At 44.0% G+C, this 20,995-nt stretch overlaps 1 protein-coding gene and 1 long non-coding RNA gene across 9 annotated transcripts in view; one reads left to right on the top strand and one right to left on the bottom strand.

Annotated features, from left to right (window-relative positions):
• The window catches only part of COL26A1 (collagen type XXVI alpha 1 chain), a 187,970-nt gene that overhangs the window by 115,187 nt on the left and 51,788 nt on the right, over nt 1-20,995 (bottom strand). The gene's annotated exons all lie outside the window — the stretch shown is intronic.
• LOC121057656 lies at nt 6,406-13,432 on the top strand. 2 transcript variants are annotated; one of them, XR_005813881.1, is made up of 3 exons: nt 6,406-6,445; nt 12,617-12,784; nt 13,175-13,432. It is a non-coding gene; the product is annotated as an uncharacterized LOC121057656 (long non-coding RNA). The 2 variants fall into 2 exon arrangements; XR_005813880.1 differs by having other exon boundaries at nt 12,863-13,432.

The following is a 20,995-nucleotide window of genomic DNA, read 5'->3' as shown; positions in this document are numbered from 1 at the left end:
TTGAGGTCACGGGGGCTGCTTCCTTGCTCTGCATTATGTCAGTATATTTTATAGCAAGGAAGGGTGGAAATAAATACCATCAAACTAGCCCTGCCTTTCCTCCCCCACACAAGAAAATCCCTCAATCCCTACAAAACAAGCGGAGCCTTATGCCAAGCCTAACAGAGCTCACACAGACATTGTTATCTTTTGAAATGACACCTTCAATTTAATTATCTGAGATTAAATCATCTCTAAGCTATTAAGCAAAATAACTCAGTGGTGCCAAAACACTGCATCACGCCATGAGTTCTCCTCTCTCCTAACCCCCTTTAAACCTCTCCTCTGCCTGGATATAGCCTGGATATCCAGCACGGCAGAAGCGCCTGGATCTGCAGTCACGCCCGGCCTCCCCAAAGCCGACTCCTGCCTGCACCGCTTGCCAAGTTTCGTATCGACTTCGTGTCTGACCTCAGTTCCGCTGGTACCAATTCAGAGCAGTTCCTGGGGCTTCAGGGGTAGCAGCGAGCCAAATATAACACAGTGGACCATAGGATGTGCAAGCAAGAGTACCTGAAAGCGTACCAACTTCAGCTGAGAAAGCGCAACAGGAAAAGCAATGTTCAAGGCATTTTAAGAGGCTCCAGCCTTGGTTGCTTTGCCTACGCTTCCCAACACACGTCCTGCTCCCCACTGCATGCTGCACTTCCCCGTACAACTCCATACTACCTGATGCCTACTACGCTTAATTATATACACTTACATTCCCTGCGTCCTACAGTGCTCTTGGAAGTCACGTCAGCAGCAACATCATTTCTGACCAACCCATAGATCAACATGGGAATAGCACATTTTAACTCTCATTGAATTTGGGGCTCCGTAACCAAAATAAACACATTTTTCTCCCTTCCCACATCACAGATACCTGCTTCTGTACTGACAGAGAGGGATGGAGCTGAGCGCCCAGCAGCCAGCACTGCCACCAAGAGCAAGGACAGAGATCTCCTCAGTCTCACCACACAGCTTCAAATCACAGGAGGTATTTTTGCCAGGAAAGAATGATTATTCCAGCCAAGCTTGTTAGAGCTACAGAGTCCTTTACCACATGAAGGCATGCAGAGCAACATAACGCTCTCTGAAAGGGCAACAAACTACTGCAGTCTTCTGCCTGCAGGGAGGAGCACGTACAGCCCGGGCGGCGGTTCACTTGGCTGTTATAAGCTGCTGAACCAGAGTGTGGTTCTCTAAAGATGACCTTAGAGCAAGGACGGCTACCTGACAGACAAAGGACTAGATGTGAACCATAAGCCAGTTCTGTCTGGACCCCAGGAAGGCCAATGAATTCAGAAGCCAAAAGTTTGGGACAACAGCTATACACATACAGAGCGGAAGGGCGCACAAGCCTACGCCAGGTGTATCACATTAAATTATCAGTAGTACTACACACAGTTGGCTTGATCTAGTAGAAAAAGGTTGGGGGGGGGGATAACTTCATGGGAACAAAGCAGCCTACAGTGTTCAGAAATTTACCCTTTCTGTTCCAAGGGAAGAAAATACAAACTGGATTAAGAAACAGGACTCCATTAGTATCTTCAACTGATGGCCTGTTTGCTAACCAATGGCAAGGCTTTGGAGGCACGGTACCCCTCAGTGTCCCGACCCGTACAGCACATAAAACATGCTGGAGCTTGCTTTTCCTGCCTCCTCTGGTACAGGCACACACCCTCCTCCAAAAGATTGTCCTCATGTTGTCCTTCACAGCAGGACGGAAGGGCGGCCACCTAGACCCTCAGCAGCATCTACCTGCTGCTGGCACCAGCCTGGGAGATAAGTGCCAGGGAGGATGAATTTTTGGAAGGGGCTGGGATCAGTTGCTTTGAAAGGAAAGGGGAAACCTCCCGACATTTTTGTGATCTTTTAATTAAAGCAGACAGTAACGTCTTTGGATTGGAGACCCTGTTCTGTGATTATAGCACAACACAGACACAATGCCGCTATTCACGATGCAGATAACTCTGCTTTCTCTCCTTCTTCTTATCCTCCACTATTTCCTATGCCTCAACACGAAAATTAATTGCTTGACTGGCGTCTCTGCTGTTTGCTGTTTCATATTCCCCCCTATCTCCTCTTACAGAAGAAAGGTGCTGAGCTGTTTGGAGATGGGTAAGAGCTTGTCATTTCTACAACAGTTTTCCTTTTTAAAATTTTTAATATTCAGTTCTCTGGAAAGAAGAGGTCCTGGCACAAGAGACCTGTGTGTTAACTGCATGACACTGTATTGGATTTAACTGAACTACAACCCTATGAACAAGAGTGCCTGCAAGTGAGAGGCAACTGATGGGGGGCAGAGTGGGAGGAAAGGAGCAAAACATGATGTCAAGCCTAAGAACTCACCCGTCTGAGTTATCAGGCTGCTCCAAGTCAGCAATTTATTTTATTAACATTATTCCCTCTGGTCTTACATCTTGGTTACCCTGGCAACACATTCCCAAACTCCCTGTACTATTCACGTGCTTAAAACCAGCACATACTAAAGAAAAAGTACTGATAAAGCAAGAAGCTCAGGGCTGCAGCTAATGCTGTCATTACTCGCCTCCACTTCTCAAGCCTCAAGATCAATGCCTCCAAAACCAGACACGAACCAGACAGAATGGGGCACAACGCAGGGAAGCTGGGACACCACAAGGTAAGTTGTCTCCTGTGAGATCTTGCGATGAATAAAAGAAAGAGGAGGAAAAACATTTTATTTTGCCAAGATACTTTCTCTTTAAAACATTTCCACAGGTTTAGCACAACAGCTGGTCTATCCTAAAACTCGAAGGCCATGCTCAGGGTGTTCCTTGCTCCCTGCAGAAGCTGGACCAGCCTACGGTTGTAACATCCTACCTCACTGCACAGTTCACACTTGGCACAGGCCAAAGCTGCCATTTGGATAACGCAGTGCTGAGGGTACGTAAGACTGGGCTCCCATCATTCTGGGTGGGATTTTAAAAACATGGCTGAGAGAAAAGCAAAAGGAATAGACTCCTGCTGAAGCTATCAGGCAAGTAGCCACTGCCAATTCCTCCCCACACAATCATACCGCAATCAAAAAATACCGCCAACCTCCCCAGCTTTCAACAAGCTATGTGTCCCTGCTTCCCTCATCACCTGTGAATGTCATCTGCTGCTCAAAACCCATTAATATCACCAAACAGGAAAAAGCCAGTTAAGGGGTTTTCATTCTTCCACTTAGGGCTGGCACAGAGTTTTGGTACAATCAGATAAAGAGGCTCCAGCAGCAGCCCTCTATTTCCATGGAACAGGAGAGGTACATCAGTGACAGCTACTCCCCAACATTTTTCACTGTGGTCTTCCCTGAGACTTATGAGTGTCATCTTATACAAGCAGTCATGGACAGGCTCGTAAGGTGGGCCACTACTTCCGTCTGGTTTCCTAAATAAACGAAGGGTCTAAGAGATTCAGCCTGCTGTACCAGCTTCCAGAGCTCCTGATGATCCTGTAGCTCACCTTGGACTACAAATAAGTTGTTTTCCTTCCTATAAGTTTTCTTGCTTTTTCTGCCCATCAAATCTGCAGAGACTAACCTGTGTGCAGAGCATGACAACCAGCGCACAGAACATTTTCAGAAAAGTTCAGGATACGTTGTGTGGTGTCCAGTTCCAAAATGGCATAAATTACATCCTGGAACGCATTATGTCCTGCTAAGTTAGACAAGAGGAAATGTGGTATACAATGAAATAAAAGACATCCTGGAACCTATTACATACTCAAAAGACAAAAGAAAGGACATTATAGGATCGACGTGGCTAATAAATGATGTGTTGGCATCTCTTTTCTACCAAGATGTGGATTAACAACAGATGTATTACACTAATGTCTATTTGTACACTAATCTAAAACAACTGCATTGCTGTTGCAGACAGGAATTTGATAAATGCAGCCCCCATTCCAGCTCCACGAGTGCTGCTGAGCTTTAGGAAAGGTGGGGAGGGCAACGAGCCCCTCCCAGAGCTTCCCTTTGCAGAGCTCAGGCCCTTGCTCTCACCTCCTCCTCTTGCTGCGCTGGTCCCTGCTGATCTCCCACCTGCACATCAGGATCTGAAGGATGCTGAGAAGGAAGGGGGTTGCCTTGCAGCTCAGCTGCAGGATACTTTGGAAGTTAGGACTACTTGGCACACTGAGGGGAGTCTGCTTTCGAACTCTGGAAGCTAAATGGTTAAATCGTAGAGCCTCACAACTTCCAAAGTATCACTTTCCCCCTCACAAGCCAGCAGGCCTCCTGCATTTACATAAAGCCCTCCAGGGAAGGCAGCTGCAGAAAGCATGCACAGAAGATGCCTTCCTCAGGTGGCTGAGAAATAGGACAGCAGATACTGCTCATTTGCCCTCTCGTTCCTTTCCACGAGGAGCAGCTGGAGAAGAGTTAGAGGCAGAGCCTCCAGACCACGGTGATAGCTACAACTGCTTGCTCACCTTCCTTCAGCCTGAGTCCACAAGCACGGGACAGCAGCCTCTGCAATTCTGGAAACTTGGAGGGAGGTGCTGAAGGTGATGGAGGTGATGCTTAGCCAGCCATCCTCGCAGTGCAGGTGAAGCTCTGTTATGTGCCAGCTGCAGAAGAAGCTTCTCCAGGCACCGCTGCTCTCCTGCGGCATGGCAGGACACGAGTCTGCCCGCAGCACCTGAGCTCTGAGGGGTTGTGTCCCCAGGAGGACAAAGTCACCTCCAGTTCCTCCTCCCTGTTCCTAGGGAAGCCTGATAGATGCGATCATTCCCTATTAACAGTCCAGAAGAAGGGAACAAACAGGTGTAGGGTACAAGTGGAGGAGCTTGGCATACCTGACCCTACAGACAGGGACATCTTACTGGTACCCAGAAGCAGTTGGGAATGACGGCGCCGGTGGGAGCTGCTGAGAGCCAGCAAAGACTGGGCATAGAAAAGCAGCCAAGGCTGAGAATCTGGAGCCCACATCAGCACCCCCACCCCAAAACTGCATGGTTTGCCTGTTCCTGACCCAGGCTGTGCCTTAACCAATGTAAGGGAACAGGAACAATGGGACAGGGGGAGGGGGGGAGAAAAGAGAAGAAACAGAAGCGTAAAAGTGAAGCAGAGAAAGGAATGCAAAGCTGGCTAGATGAGAAAACCTAGGTGAATATATCTGATCCTTCCTCCCCAGCCAGCAGAGGCTTGCTCTGTAAAAAAGATTTTCTCTGAAATAATTTGCATTTGCTTCCAACCTTAGTGCTGATCTGTCACCAGTCACTCAAAGCTGCACTTCAGAGCTCAGATGGAGATTATGAAAAAATGTGATAGGGTCTGTTCCCACCGTTCATAGCCTGGCTTATTGGTGCGGCTAAACGCACTGTTTGGAGAACAACAGGACTGCCCTATAGAGCCACATGGTTACGACTCAAAATGCCAACATGGGTCATCAGTTATCATACAAACACAGAACATGAAAATCTCCAAGCAAAAACACAAGAAAAACAAGTGTATCCACATATCTGTATACATTTTTCTACGTATATTTACCATTTTATACCAACAGAAATCACTATTCTGTGTCAATCAATCCAGCCATCTACTTAAGGTCAGCATCACTATGGGTTTTATGCTATGCTTTATTTACAGCTTTACTTTTCCCCACAGCTTCCTTTTTTCCCCCTGAAAGAGACTATTTGTACTAAAATTAAACACAACCCTCCATGCAGAACTCCTAGCAAAGATGTTTCCAGAGATGAGCTTAAGATCTTATTGATGTGAAGCAGAACTTCCTACCTTCAGAGATTATCTGTGCACACACAACTAAATGCCATCTCTGAATAGAAGGTTGCAGAATAGGTGTGTTCTCCCCAGAGATCATATTGCTTCCTTTTCCCATAAAAATCCTATTAAAAAAATGAGTCCAAAGAGAATCTCATTCCAGGCCATGGTCTCTGCCTAAGTAGCTCTGGTTCCCATTTTCATTTTTTGCATTTCTCCCACTTTCCCTTCCCTGGATGTACGTCAATGCCCTTAAGGTGCTGAAAAAACTAAGCTACTCCACATGGAGCAGAAGAAGGAAAGCTCTCCAGCTTCCACACAACTCAACGTCCCAGAACAGTCTGAAATTTTGCTTCCTGCATCACTTGCAGGAAGCAAGCACTTGCAGTGCTTTGGAGTGAGTTAATTTTCCCTGGAGCAACGGGGTTTGCAAACTTCCATATTACGAAACTTGTCTGAAGGAGGCTCACGCTGACACTGAAGAACGTACATGACACTAATTGTACATGAGAAGCACACGTGGTGGTCTCACCGAATGCCTCTCCTTGTTGGCACATGGTCAGCACAGGGACAAGTCTCTACTGGCAGCCTTACTCATGAGGCAATGGTTGACTCATGAGCTCGCAATGGGGCCACTAGTCAGGATTCTCACCAATGGGACAGGCAGCCTAAAGGCTGCACTACCACATCCTATGCTAGGTAAGGCTCAGAAGGTTTACTTCTGGCTTGCAGGCATTTGAAGGAGACACCAGAAACAGAGGATGGATTTTACAGCAGGTTCAGAATCCTTTATCCAAAGAAAATGTTCCTCTACTGCAGAATATTTCCGAAAAACCACAGAACAGAACAGGGTGGCAAGGAGACTCTTGCCTGAAGCAGCCTTTCTCCATACACCTCTTCCAGCTCCTGTACGACGCCTGCCTCTGCTCCCTGTCCCTATCAGCCTAGGGGGGTGACCAGTGCCAGCGAAGTCTCAGCTTTCTGCCCTTGTCCTGCCCAAGAGGGACATCCCTACGTTCCTGGAAAGGGTGCAGACTCCACCTGGGCAAACAAAAATATGAAACCAGGCTGCAGGATTGGAAAGATAGAAAGAAAGGGAAGGTGTGGTGGGGAAAAAAAAAAAAAAAAAAAGTAAAAGACATAGGGACGGGGGGGGGGGGGTGGGGGGGGGTGGGGGGGGGACAACACATGGAGGAATCTATTGCATCCTGCCCCAAGCTACACAGTTCTGGCTGTAACCCTGTCCCTAAGCGCCAATTACTTCATGTGAATTAAGACCCTGGCCAGGGTGCTGCTATAGAGCTGGATCTCTGCTGCTTTCCATCTGCTTGCACTTGAACTGGTCAAGAGTCTCACAAAGGAAAAAGCACCTCCAAAAAGCCACGAACATGGGAAAACTGGGACAGAACAAGTGGATATCCTAGAAGCGTGAGTGAGGACAAACTTTGGCTGACAGAGTATTTAGAGCTGTATTAACACTCTCCTCCTAGTTTAATAGCTATAACAAAAAAAAAAAAAAAAGAAAAAAGAAAAAGGAAAAATAAAAAGAAAAAAGTCTATGTAGAAAAACAATCACTCCATTAAAACTGAAAGAGGGCCCTGAGGCCACCTCAGCCTGTGTAATCTGTTGGAAGGGTGCAGAGTCTGGAAGTTTTAATTCCTTGAGTACTCTTAATACACCAAAGTGTTTTGGTGGAAGCATCTACTTCATGGCCTCGCTGCACACAATCATTTTGTTTATTGATCTCTGAAGATGTTATAACCATTTGTGGTGCAGTTCATTCATAAGTACCACAAGGCTCGTCACCTAACTGCACGCTGCATTAACCACTAAGGACATCGGGTGCCTTGCAAGTTGCATGCTACGTTCACCTTTGCAAACAACAACACAGCAGGGTGCAAATGCAGAAAAGCAGTTAATGCGGTAAAAAGGTGAATCCCTTCTGGGAGAGGCAAAGAGGCCAGAAAACAAACAATTTATATAAATGCATCCAAATGAAAACAAGTCTTGCTGTGATCCTGAGATGCAGAAAAGCAAAAAGGCCCCAGGCAAATTGGGACTTTCTGATCGCAACCATCAGGCCAGGACAGGAAAGTTCCAGGAGAGATCTGACATTTATGTGGAATGCAGGGAAGTTGACTTGATCACTGTGTGTGTGTGCTATCCAAAAGACAGGCAAGTGGGAATGCCCTGAGGCTTATGGCTTGTCCACCTAAGTTTGTAGATACCAAAGAAGTCTGTCCTTTACAGCAAACACAGACACATCACATTAATGAGATGCACACATGTACGCCCCTTTGGAAACCAGAGCGCTGCTGCATGCACTGAAAACAGGGTGAAATTGTTCTTCGATATACATCAAAACCTGTCTCTATGGCAACATGTACAGAACAAGTTCTATACCACCAACTGCCATCTCTGCTTACCGAGCATTAGAAATCGTCTCCGGAGACCTGCAGTGTAGACAGCTTCCAGGAAATGAACTAATGTGATTATGGGAGAAGAAAGATCATGAGAGGCCCAGGTACGATAACAGAGAGATCCAGACACAGCTACCGGCCTGAAGCACAAGCCTTACCCGCAGGGGGACATGCAGATGGTAGAGCAGCTCCCTGGGGAGAGCGAGGTGTGCTTCAAGCAAGAGCAGGCATCAGATTTGGGCCTGTGAGCAAAATCCCCAACAGCTATCTATGTGGAGAGAGAAAAGAAGCTCTAGACAGCAGCATGCCATAATGGAGATGACTGACAAGGCTTACCACGAGAACTTGAGCCCAAAGACCAGTTAAAAAGGAAGAACATTCTTGCCAAATTCCTTCACTTGAGGACTGTGTAATTAGGCCAGGAAAAGCACAACAGAATATGCTATAGAGAATAGTCCTGTACCGGCTGGTTAACCCAACAGGCCTCTTCCATCTCCAAAGTCTGCATTTCATAGCAGGTGCCCAAAGGGTATAGATTACACCAAGTGGTAAGCCAACAATTCCGATCCCATCATGAAATTAAGTCCAGGCCAAGTGTGGGGAAATATATATTAAAATTTAAGCTAATAGACTAGCTAAGCCTTTTTTAACATGGGAAGACTCCCCGTGAAGTCAGTGGAATTCTGCCCAAATAACTGATCGTGGATGGGACATGGGACTTCAGCACGTGCTTTACTGTGCAACACCTGCAAGAGCCATCCCCCGGGCTTGCAAGGCCTTAGTCCCCAGCTAAGGATTGCCCAGAACATCTTATCTACACTCCACAATTCACGTGCAGAGCAGCAACAGATACTCTAAACAGAAGTTCAACTTGCATAACCAAATAGTCAAGTCTGCTGTAAACACAGCCCAACTTACTCTTAAATACAAGGCCCAGGCAATGCCACTAGTGACACCAGTTGCTGAGGCTATAAACAGTGAATACTTCTGAAAATCAACTGTCTGGGCACCACAGTGGAGTTCTTCTCTTTCCACCACCACCCCATAAAACAAATCTATCCAAAATAGCGAGCTTGATTTTGAAAAGCTTGCCATATATCACCCCTTGTGTGACCTTGGCTGAGTCATGACTGGACCCACGAGTCTTCCTCTCTAGTTCTCTGCTCTAGGTAGATGGCTACACTGCTTCCCCTGAGACCCAGAGAGGCAGAAATAGGAAATGAAATGGAGAACAGGGAGGAAATTCCATCTCCCAACACAAAAAAATTAAGAGGCAGTCACAGAATTCTCCTGGTAAGAGGTAAAGAAATACGTATGCAAGAGTGAAGGCTAGAGACACAGAAATATCTTGTTAAATTTTTACAGTTTAACCACTGAACAAGCTACTTTCTCTCCATAATTTATACCTGAATTGTGTGTCTAGACATGACATCATTTTAAGGTATGCCTTGTGTTCTGTGGTAAGTTTACAATAACCAGAACTTATAATTGCCGTGGTTCAGGTCAGCAAAAGAGGAAAAAATATCCAAAGCCCCTTCTAAGCAGCTGTTCCTGGTAATCATTTTAGTCTGTTGTTTTCTGTCAAGAAGACAAGGCCTATCAAATGCTAAAAGCCAACGTTAAACCAACTCCCCTTCCTAAAAGTGACGAATACCATAGATAATCTTCAATTCTCAGGCAGCTTTATTTGGTATGGTTCATATTAAAAGAGTGAAGGACAGCCAGATAAGCAAGGGCAATATAAACATCTACTGCCTGCCTAGGGAGATGGATGGCTCCAGGCACACCAGACCCTGCTGTATGCCCACAGGATAAACCAGTCATTTAAACGCAGTGAAATAAGCCGGGGGGGTCTCAGGTGGGATAACGACAAATACCAGCGCATTCTCACTACTGAGACACAAATCCTGAGGCTACGAGAGCTGGAACCACAGCACAGCTAACACGTATTAGCAACAAGCCCCGCAGTGATAAGGGCTGCTGGCCAAGGGACTCGAGTCACATGAGGAGCTGCAATCACTGCCCTGGAGAGAGTGGCCTGAAGCATCCTATATTGCATCAATAAAGTGGAATTTAAACAGCAGAATGCAGGGAAAACAGCCTAACCTGAATGCTAAATGTCATTTTGGTTCTGGTTTTATTTATTTTTTAAACTGTCATAGTAAGCACAGACAGGTTTGGTGTCAGAGACTGCCAAGGAGGAGCTGGAGCTAGAATCAGAGCACGCAGGATGCTGTCACATCCAAGGCAGCCCAAAGGTCCTAAAGAGAAGAGAAAAGCGAAGCATAATGCACCTGTAGATCCGATGTGTCCAGTAAGCGTAACTCAGTCCAGAATATGCATCTCAAAATGTACAAGTATGTCACAAGTTTTTTTTGTCTGTTTTTTAAAAACACAAACATGAACATCAGTAAGAGTGAAAGATGCATGAATTTTACTACACACCTTTCCTTTTCCTGTTATCTCAATGATAAGACAAACTGTAGCCCTGGAGATATCAAAGTAAGGTCAAAGACAATGGGCAGCAGCTCTGGTGAGGAGTTATGGAGGACAAAGCAAGCAAGTTTTTTTTATTTGTTTAAGACAAAAGGATAGATAACAATTGTTGACATCAAAAAAACAGCAAAATCCAGCAGTCAACACCAGTCTGGAAAGACCCAAAAGACAAAGGACTTGACAGCCACTGTCCCTTTTTCTCCATGTCACATAATCAATCCATTCTAGTTCACACAAGTGCTTACAGTTACAAGAACATGAGTGGGTAAAATCAAGGTATTTAGGTGTTTTAAAATAAAGTCACCTCCCCTCCATACAGGTCCCACAGAGGTTTTTTATACTATTTTTCCTATATATATTTAGACATAAAGTGTCCATCTCTCCTCTATTAATAAAAAAAAACACTTGATGATTATTTCTTAGCTCTTCTAAGACCCACTTAGGAACAGGGAAACGCTTCAGCTAATAGCAAACACAAGAGAGCTTATGCTACTGCACTAATAGGAGTAAATAAGAGGCTGATTATGGTACCCAGACTGAAGCTAGCTTCTATTCAGCTAGTTCATGCAAATGCAGAGCTATCACATCCCTGCCTGGACCAATCTACGTGGATTTGATGCCAGGTCACACAAGAATCTGTGCCAGAGCAAGGCATTTAAGGTACGGCTCCCAGTTATCCAGGCTCCTTTTTAAGTCACCTGTACAGCGTGGACTCATGCCTGGACCTACAAACCCCATACACCATTGCAATGTGGGGCGCGTGCAGAGCTACACTGATGATTCACAAGGAGCAGCCCACACCGTGCCACACTGCTTAGGGCCATGGCAAGAGCTGGAGAGCAAAGGAAAGTATTGACAGGCATTGGTAATGGCTGCCCTGAGATACCTGATGCTCACGAGCAGTGCTGAAAAGGAGAAAGCAGCCACGGCTTTGCAGAGCCAGATAAGTAGAGAACAGCGGTGAGAACACCATTGCTCGCAGGATTTCAAGGGAGCAGGCACATCCCTGCCCAAATGGTGCAGCTGACCCATTAAATCCTTCTTGTCCCAACCTGAGTGTACATTAGGGTCTACAGGTGGCTTATAATGAAAATCTGAAGTCAGCAGGGTTGTTTTGGCTTCAGTTTTTGTTAAAGATGTTGAACATCAGCCCAGGTTTGGTCAATAGGTTACACAGGTTTTCAAATCGTTTCAGCTTGCACTGACCAAAGGCTGACGTAGCTTTACCAGAGCGTATTCACGTTGACAGTTCCGCAAGCTGCCATAAAAAGCCAGGTAAAGATCTGAGTTTCTGATGATTTGAAATTTAAGGAATAAGCAAGGTACAAAAACCACATGGATCGAAAAAGAGATACTCCAGGATCATCACAACTCCAAGAACGAAGGCTTGATCATCTACTTTTGATATACTTCAGGAGAGTGGTCTTCTTTCTCCTTCCAGCTTTTAATGAGTTAGAAGAGTGAAACTTACTTTAACTCTTTCTCTCATGCTTCAGTCAACAAAGATCAAAGCTTACAACTGAACTTCTAGCAAAAATCATATTCCACAGCCAAGGTTTATATTCCAGAGTTGACACTATTCACATTTGTCCAGGTCTGTGAGACCAGTACTGAGTGTCAAGGGGCACTCATTTTAGAAAAAAAATCTGCCACTACACATTAATAGAGACATCTAAATCTTCATTCAGATTACCCTTTACGTGCATGAAGGATCTTGTTACTTACACAGTTCTGTAAAGAGCATAGGCACTTATGGTTATCATTCTAATTACTACTGCTAGTAGGCATCCACTATATATGAACTACTCACATAGTAAGAAGAATGGTTTATTTTCCTGCGTAGCTAATAGAAAGCTGCTGTCTTGCTGTATGAGTGCTATTAAGAAAAAAAAAAACAAAAATCTTGATGCTTATGTTAGGCAAACCAATACCCATGCTCTCCATCTCACCCAGTCTAGATGCAGTAGACAGAACTTATTTATGTTTCCACGAGAACTACCCAGCACACAGTGAAAGGACCACGTTCAAGGCATCTCTGTCAAACCACAGTGGGAGATGCATTTAGCAGATAACAGAACTGAAGATTGCTGGAAAAGCCGCTGTTTGCTTAATCACTTGAGGGTAAGTTTGAAAAGAACAAATAAGCCAAGTTTAGGACAAGTTTGTTCCCCCTATATAATGGGCTGTAATGTTTTACAGTGCAAAGCCCTGCAGCAATACAACTAGCTGCAGCATTCGGAGCCATCGCTACACAAGCAGTGGGAGCCATATGGATTTAACGACTCACCACCAGTAAAGAGAAAACCAGAACCTTGGTTGTTTAAACACAGGCCTCTACTATTTAAGTTACAAAACAACACTGGCTGACAACAGCAACAGCTTTGTACCTGTCACCCAAACTGGCCACTAGAAAAGAACTAATTAATCAAGATACTTCCCAATTTCCATCAGCATCTCACTGGTACCACAGCAGTTTCTACAGCTTGGGCTGTAGACACACTTCTTTTGCAGGAGAACAAGGCCCGACATCTCTGACAGAAGCCTCTGGCACTTGACCTAGGAAGCCAGATTTGGCACCGTCACTGGCAGCAGGAAACAGACCAGTTAAGATCCCACTGCCATGAGCAGGCTGGCCTGGATCAGCATTCCCCAAGGTTTGTAAAATGAAGGACTACCCAGTAATCAACAAAGGCCCCTGCACTTTCTGTAGAGGATACCCATGAAGGACAGCTTAAGCATTACTGCCACAAAAGTTTCAATTTACAAACAAAAAGCCACTGAATTTTAAATCCTCAGTTACTGTGCCTGTATTCTTCTTTTATGCTTGTGTCTACATGAATACATTCCTCATTACATTTACAGGAAAAGAAAAAAAAATACAGGAATTTCTTCAACCATCTCTTGGTATCTCCACAGCCTGGAGGTAAAGACTAGGGCCTCCTTGAGCCCCATATTTCTTCTAATCTTGCTGAGTTTCTCAGAATTGCTCTCCGAATGGATGCCAGTCAGTGCCTTGGGCAATCCTTCACCCTGCTCGTTACCATAATATGCTCTTTTGTTGGATCTGCCTTCGGTAGAGGCAGCAGCCACCTGTGGCATCGGAAGGCTTAATGAACAACAAGTCACAAGCATAATTAATTTTTGCATTATTCATTTGATGGTACTAGCAACGAGAAAACCGCAAGTGTTATAAGAATTTTTCCTGTCAAGAAGGAACACATGTAAGATGTGGTTGCATCTGTAGTATGACCCTGATGTTGCCTTTCTTATAGGCTGCACCCATTGCTACGCATCTTGAAACATCTGTGCCTTTCCAGTGACTGATTATCCAGAGACACGCAACAGTGCTCGGTATCTGTAAGAGGCCGGGGACTGAACCCTGACTTTATTACAGAAAAGAGCTGGAGTAAGCTGCTTGCCAAAAATCCAAACTGTAGCCAACAAGTCCCTCCAGGCTCACTTGGAAAGGCCTTGTAACCTCATTGCCGTATGCCTGCTGGGCTCAAAATGAAATGCAAACTTGCATGTTACTTGTGGATTTGGATGCATTATCCAAAGAGACAAATCAGGAGGCTGGGCAAGAAGCATATTATTAAGAGTCCAGAAAAAAAAAAAAATTACCACAGTCTTTAATGAACTTTATCATATGGGATTTTTGCAATGCCATTCCTTAATGTCTTTCCTGCTCTGGTGTTGAGGAACCAAGTATGACCTTTCTAAATGGGGGTTTTACGTGTTCAAGCATTCTGATGAAGTCCTTTAAATGTGTTTGAAAACTAGTTTTGGGGTATGTAGAAGCAGAGCTGATGTCTTCAGAAAGCTCATCAGCAAGCTCTTCCCAGCCTTCACTTTGGAGCTTTCATTTATTTAAGAACTGCAAAGTTTCTGCAAACACATACAAGTGCTCTTCATGCTGCAGTGAGGACCAGGATGTCCTGCAATGCTACGCTTGTTTAGGAACCGATTAAATGTTTCCTAATATTCGTAATCATGTGCACGTAGTCATTAGAACAAGTATATGCCTACTTCTAGTCCACTTTTTTGGGGAAAAAAAAAAAAAAAACACAACAAAAGTTAACATAATTGGTAGCCAGGAAGGGCTACTTCTAAGTAAGCTCATTTGTTCTGATGCTGTTTTTAGTTGCATACGTGACATGCACCTACCAACAACTCTAGCTAGTAATTAAAGCTACCCAGTTATTTAACAGTATGGCATCTTCAAACATTAACTAGGAAGGGCATACTCGTTTCCTAACCAAATACTTTCCTTTACAAATGCAACAGGCCTCTTGCAGTATTTATAGTGAGACACCAATTAGGACCAACTTTCTAACTAATTGAGTGTTCACAAGGCTGAAGTTATTGTAAGCGCTGAAACCTGACCCCTCTGAGGAACACTGACATGTGCAAATACCCCTGTCCATAACATAGCTAACATTTTAAATGCTGTGTCAGGTGGTCTCATGGATGCCTTAGTTATAGGCATTATATGTAGTCAGAATATTTGTAGCACCAGGCTCCAGCATGGCATTTCTTCTCTCAAGATTACAGCAGAGCTTTATTTCACCTTCTTCTACATCTGGGAACCTGCTGTCTTCCAAGTCTCCATCCATTCAGAATTTGTGAACTTGATTATTCCTGCCTTTGTGACTGTCCTTTACTGAATCTCACTTTATGGATTTTTGCTCAACTCCACAGTTTATAATCAAGATTTGACTGCACATTTTAATCCTAGTCTACTGCATATTCCTCGTATTCCTGTACTGCTCAGCCTGAAACACAGAGAACTGATTAGAGGGTTCTCTCCATTCCTCACACCAACTTTTAAATGAAATATCAAACCATACCGGACTGAGAACAGTCCCATTTGACACCTCCACCCAAACTGACACAGTCTGAACTGTTACCAATTACAGTGCAAAGTTTCTTCTGAGTGAGCTGTGTATTTTGAAGTTGCTCCATCCAACACACATTCCCGTAGCTTCCCAGATGGCGCTGTACTAGCTTTCCTACTTTTATGCTGCTAACTAGCTCACAAAGAGAAGACATTACCTTGGAATGACATGCAACGAGCAAGCTTTGGTCTCACATTTGTCAGTAGTAAACTGAAATTCAAGTCTACTAGAAATTATTATTCAGATGGACATCTTTGGTTCCCCTTTCATTAACAAGGTCTTGAGGAAAGAGTACAGTCTGGGATTCAGCAACATGGGAATGTGATGCTTACCTCTTGCTTTCACTTCGAAGTCTTACAGAAAAGATGAAATCATGCAACCCCAAACTTTTCTGGCAAATTCATCTCTGTTTCTATTCCTGGGCTTGCAATCCCATTTCCAGTTGCAAGTCCCACTTCTGCAAGTGAATTTCCGCTGTTTATGAACTTTGTCATAAGGTGCTACATGTCAGGGAGTGAAGTGCAGCCTTTATGTGAGGTGACACCTGGTGAAACTTCTCACTCATCACACATACCACTGCAGACAAAACAAGATGCTCCAGGCTGCTGGAAGGAGCTGCAGGTAGAGGGTCCTGGCTTCTGAATGGGTCTGCCTGCCTCCTTGTTCAGCCAGACCCCCAGTTCATTAACTTTTTCAACAAAAGGCCATCTTTCATTATGACTTTTGTGACTGGAGGAGCCAAATACAAAATCTCGTGTGGCTGACATATTACAGTTTTAGCTTGTGGGACTGGCAGAACAGAATCTTGATTTTTTTTCCTGAATCCCCACTAAATGACAGCAGTATATCCTCTCTGGCAACATGTAGAGACGTATTTGTAAAAACGTATTTCAAGGCACCAGACACCTATACGTTGTAGCTTTTAATCATCACTGTTAGGTGATACCTGAAACTCCAAGCAAACCACTAGGTCAAAATGCTTCTCTCACTGTCAGGTCTTACACCTCGGTAGTGCAGAACACCAGCTTAACATACACCCAGAACCACAGCAAGAAGGCAGAAATGCTTGGCAGGTCCATGGAGTTCAACCTCACAGAGAGAGCACCAGATCTGATGTGTGCTGTCACAAAAAACTTGCTGCAACGTCCCTGTTTAGAAGAGCTCTTTTAAAACTGTAAGCTCTACTGCAGAAACACAGCACTTACCCCCTACATACACCCCTTTCAGAAGGCGATTCCTTCCCAATTACCACAGCACACTCACAAGTCTCCTGTACCAGACCTGATGCAATCAGCAACCTTTTGGATTAGGTTTCTAAGGTGTACACACAATATATCCCTTTCTCTCAAGTTGCAGATAGTACAGCATTGAGGATGGGACAGAAAGTAATACCTTTCATCTTCTGAGGACTCTGAGAAGAAAATAAGTTTCAGCATGGTTCCCTTTGAGAAAGAGTGAATCTGGTAGACGGCCAAATTCAGTTCAGGAGCTCCCAATGTCCTTTGAGAGCTACCCCCAGAAAAAAATATATATTTTATTTATATCTGTCATGAAACAACTGGCTCAATTTAAACCAGAAGAGCAGAAGTGTCAGCTTCTGAAGGGACTACAATACAGATGTCCCACCAACGTAAACATGTTCTAAACCAGAAACTTCACTGTACCATCCGGTTCAAAGAGTTAAACAGTCAGAGGCATGAAACAGTGCAAAAAAAAATTTCTTTAAAAATTAGTTTCAAATATTTAACTTGCATTAAAAAACATGGTGTTGCTTGCATAGCAAAGCATCCCAGAATAGCTGCAACAATTCAGGTCCTCTTTAAATCTCTTCTGCCTGAAGGTTTGTGTGGATGAGGCTAAACCTGCTTAGGTGCCATGCTTGAACGCACTCTCCAGTATCTTGGTGTTTTCAAGCAGCTGACAACTGAAATTAGTTATCACAGAAAAGACACAAACACTATCGTACCGATTGCATTAACTCATTTAGTGAAAAACCAATGTTAAAAAAAAAGAATCCCTAAGGTAGAAACAGCAAGATCCCCATCTGCCTCACCCCAAAGACCAGCGCCAGTTCAGCTTGCTACCAACCGCACCACTCCCTCTACACTAAGGTCTTCTGAAGGCTTTCTGCTTTATTGTGCAACACCTGTACCCTTCTGACCACTTACACATGAGAAGAGCTCGCACTGCCAACAGCTTTGTTTAAAGTTACTAGAAAACATGAAAAGAGTACACTGGCCTTGAGAGGACAGAGCGGATGATCTAATATGTCCCGTCCATCTGCCGTCTGTGGAATCCTGGCAATGAAGCCTCCTCTTGTCTCGAGGAATTTCCTTTACTCTCATGTCTTTAACCTCAGCAGCACAAGATACTCCTCCATCACTCACACAAAGTGACAGCTCAATATTAGAACAGCTCTGCACAGGAATCCAAAAACTCTGGTGCAAAGCATGTTCTCATTTCTCCTCCAGTATTTGACAAGACAGAAGTAAGAGATGGCAGCACGACTCTGAACACAGTCACACGTAGAGGTGAAGCTTACATACAGGGATAAAAAACAGGAACATTCCCCTCATCTCCCCCTTATTCTCATATGCAGGATAACGAGAGGTAGGTTAGTCACTGGTCTTGTAAGAAAAGAGATGGCACTCTGCACATCAGGCGTTACTTGGCCCCTCAAGTACTCTCCTGGAAGAAATCCAACAAGTCCTTCCTCAAGGAGCCATCCCATTCAACACTCTGACAGCAACATTAAGTCCACACATTTCATAACTATTCTCTTGAAAAGCAGCGGGGAGGGAGCTGTAATTTCTTAAGTGTTTAATTTTTGAGCACAACACAAACCAGCTGGTTAAATGGGCAATAGTTGTGGAAAGTCACTGAAAGAAGATACCACCCCTTTGTTGCCACCCCTTCCAACTGTAGGCACTTCATATTGAAGGCCTAAGCCTCATTTCCTATTCCTGATAAAAACAAGTTATTGCAGCAGCAAAGAAGCTCAGATACTGCTTCAGTGGGTGGTTTTAATTCTCCTTCATTGTTATCTACTTTTCACTTGAAAGGCATCAAAACAAACAGTGGACACCAATTACGAACTATTCCTCTCTTTTAGCACTTCCATACGCGACGGGTAGCGTGGTGTGCGCTTCAAAAACCACTGCTGTAAACACACCCCACCCTTCCTCCACCACCTCGGACAGGAATTTCTGTAACCGAGAGAAACAGGGTGGAGATTTTGGGGGATAATGTTTTTATGATTTTTGTACTCACCACATTCACAGGACTGACAGCATTCCATGTCACATCCTCCTCTTTTCCAAAAGGAGGACAACACTGGCAGCAACATCATGAACTTCCCAGCACGCTCTGCATTAGTCCAAAGTCTCCTTGACCTGGACAGAAGCGATGGCTTAGCTAAGTCCCACGGCCTTCTGGCTTTTTTCACCTGGCTCTTAACAATAGAAACAACCTGCTCTGTTTACACGAAAATGCTTCCTCAGGCTCATCCTTCCTCTATTAATGAGCCAATGACATCAATCCCACTGGAGTGGGATGGGGAGGAAGGCAGCTTGCAAGAAGTAGCAGCCATCAGAAGATGTCTCCAGATTTGGATCCTTGAAGTCAAAGGACCCAGCCCTTACACAGAGCCCACTGCCTGCAGAAGTGGCAAATATGCCACATGGGACATCTCCCCAAGCTCTGAATGCCCTCATTAGTGTGCTCATACATTTTAAACCTCAAACTTCTCCAAAAGAGCAGGAGTACATTTTGCATAACAGATAACCTCTATGGACAGGTTTCCAAGGCAGATCATCCTGAAATTTGTGACTTACCAAAATGAAATATTTAAAAAGAAAATGAAAAAAAAAAAAGAGCATCTACTGGAGAAAGTACTGTATCCTAAAACACATAGGACTGAAGAAGGAGATTACAATGAAGACAACACTATCAAGACCTTGCATGGACTCTTCAGAACCCAGGCCTGAAGTTTTATTCTTAAGTAATTCAAAGACTACCTAGGTATACAAGTTACAATAGCTAACTGATGAACTAGAAATGTATTTATGATTGTTTATACAAATCTAACAGAAAATATTCCTTAAAGGATCTTAAGTCCACTATCACTGAATCTTTGGTCACAAAAAAAAAAAAAAAGCAAACAAACATACAGTACCCAAGGTCTCCATGCTTCTGCTCTGCTGGCTGTTCAAATTGCTCCAGTGAGGAAGTCCTAAACTTTCTCCCACTTGCTTGTCTCTTTCTAGACAAGAATTAGCAGAAACCTGCCAGCACAGTGAGAAAGGATCCAGGCAGAGAAGACAGAGCCTCGCAGCCTGGTCCCATACTAGACCTATCCATGGTACGGTTACGTTCACTCCTGATTAGAAATGGAAGAAATGAATAGGAAACCATTAGTTATAAATAGGTGCGTCTGTCATTTGTGAGTTAAGAAATACATAGTACTAAGAGGAACAGAAAACATCCATTATGTTTGAGAAAGCAAGCAAATATCTTATCAAACTAAAAAAAAATGATTCTTTCCGCACCACAGTAATTTGATGGGAGCTAAAAAAATGGGACAACGCAACAGTATAGCATACAGCTTTTCTAATTACGTTAAAATAACATCTGTAGATATTTAACACTCCAAATATTTTGACATTAGGTGCTGAATAAAATTCTCCCTGTTCAGATTAAAAATGTCCAAAAAAATTAAACGACTCAGATGCTGGAATGCAGTGTCAATGTCTTTGGAAACCTGTCAGGGATTTTTTTTTTTTTTGACTGTATATCGAAAGAGAAGATGAACATTTAGAAATTGTTTAAGTAGTCACACAGCACTGATGCCAGAAAGTTCTCTCAGCAGGCTGCATATTCTTCCAACTGTGACCACACACTCCAGGAACTCCTCAGAAAACTTGATCAAGGGTGACACATGTTCTGCCTGCAGCCAGAGGTTGCTGCATGGTCAGCAGGCATGGGAGTGGATAAGAATCAGGTGACACACTGTACAGTCGGGAGACTTCTGGTGGCCCTTCTGCATTACATTGAAGAGGAAACCAGAAACACAAGCAATTGGAGGTATATCATATGGAGGAGTAGGAAATATGTGCTATTGAGGCAAATATTAGTAGATATTATCCAGCCCCAGTGTACTGCAGGTATGCAAATACCATTCCTCAGAAAGCCACATTGGTGCATCAGCAATTCCATCAAGGATGATCAACGTGTTTTGATGTTTTTTTCATGAAGAAATCTTTGAAGACAGGTCTACAGAGTTAGTTACCACATTTTACTACCTACTTATCTCTTTATTAATTAGATGATTATTAGGAAGCTCAGGTTGCACATAGTCAGAACATTCACATAGCAAACATATCTAACAAACATGAAATGGTACAAATGAAAAGGTATTTTCAGAAGTAGGTTTGCTATG

This window comes from Cygnus olor, chromosome 20 (genome assembly GCF_009769625.2).
Source record: "Cygnus olor isolate bCygOlo1 chromosome 20, bCygOlo1.pri.v2, whole genome shotgun sequence".
NCBI lineage: Eukaryota > Metazoa > Chordata > Aves > Anseriformes > Anatidae > Cygnus > Cygnus olor.
This window is presented reverse-complemented; position numbering and strand designations above follow the sequence as displayed.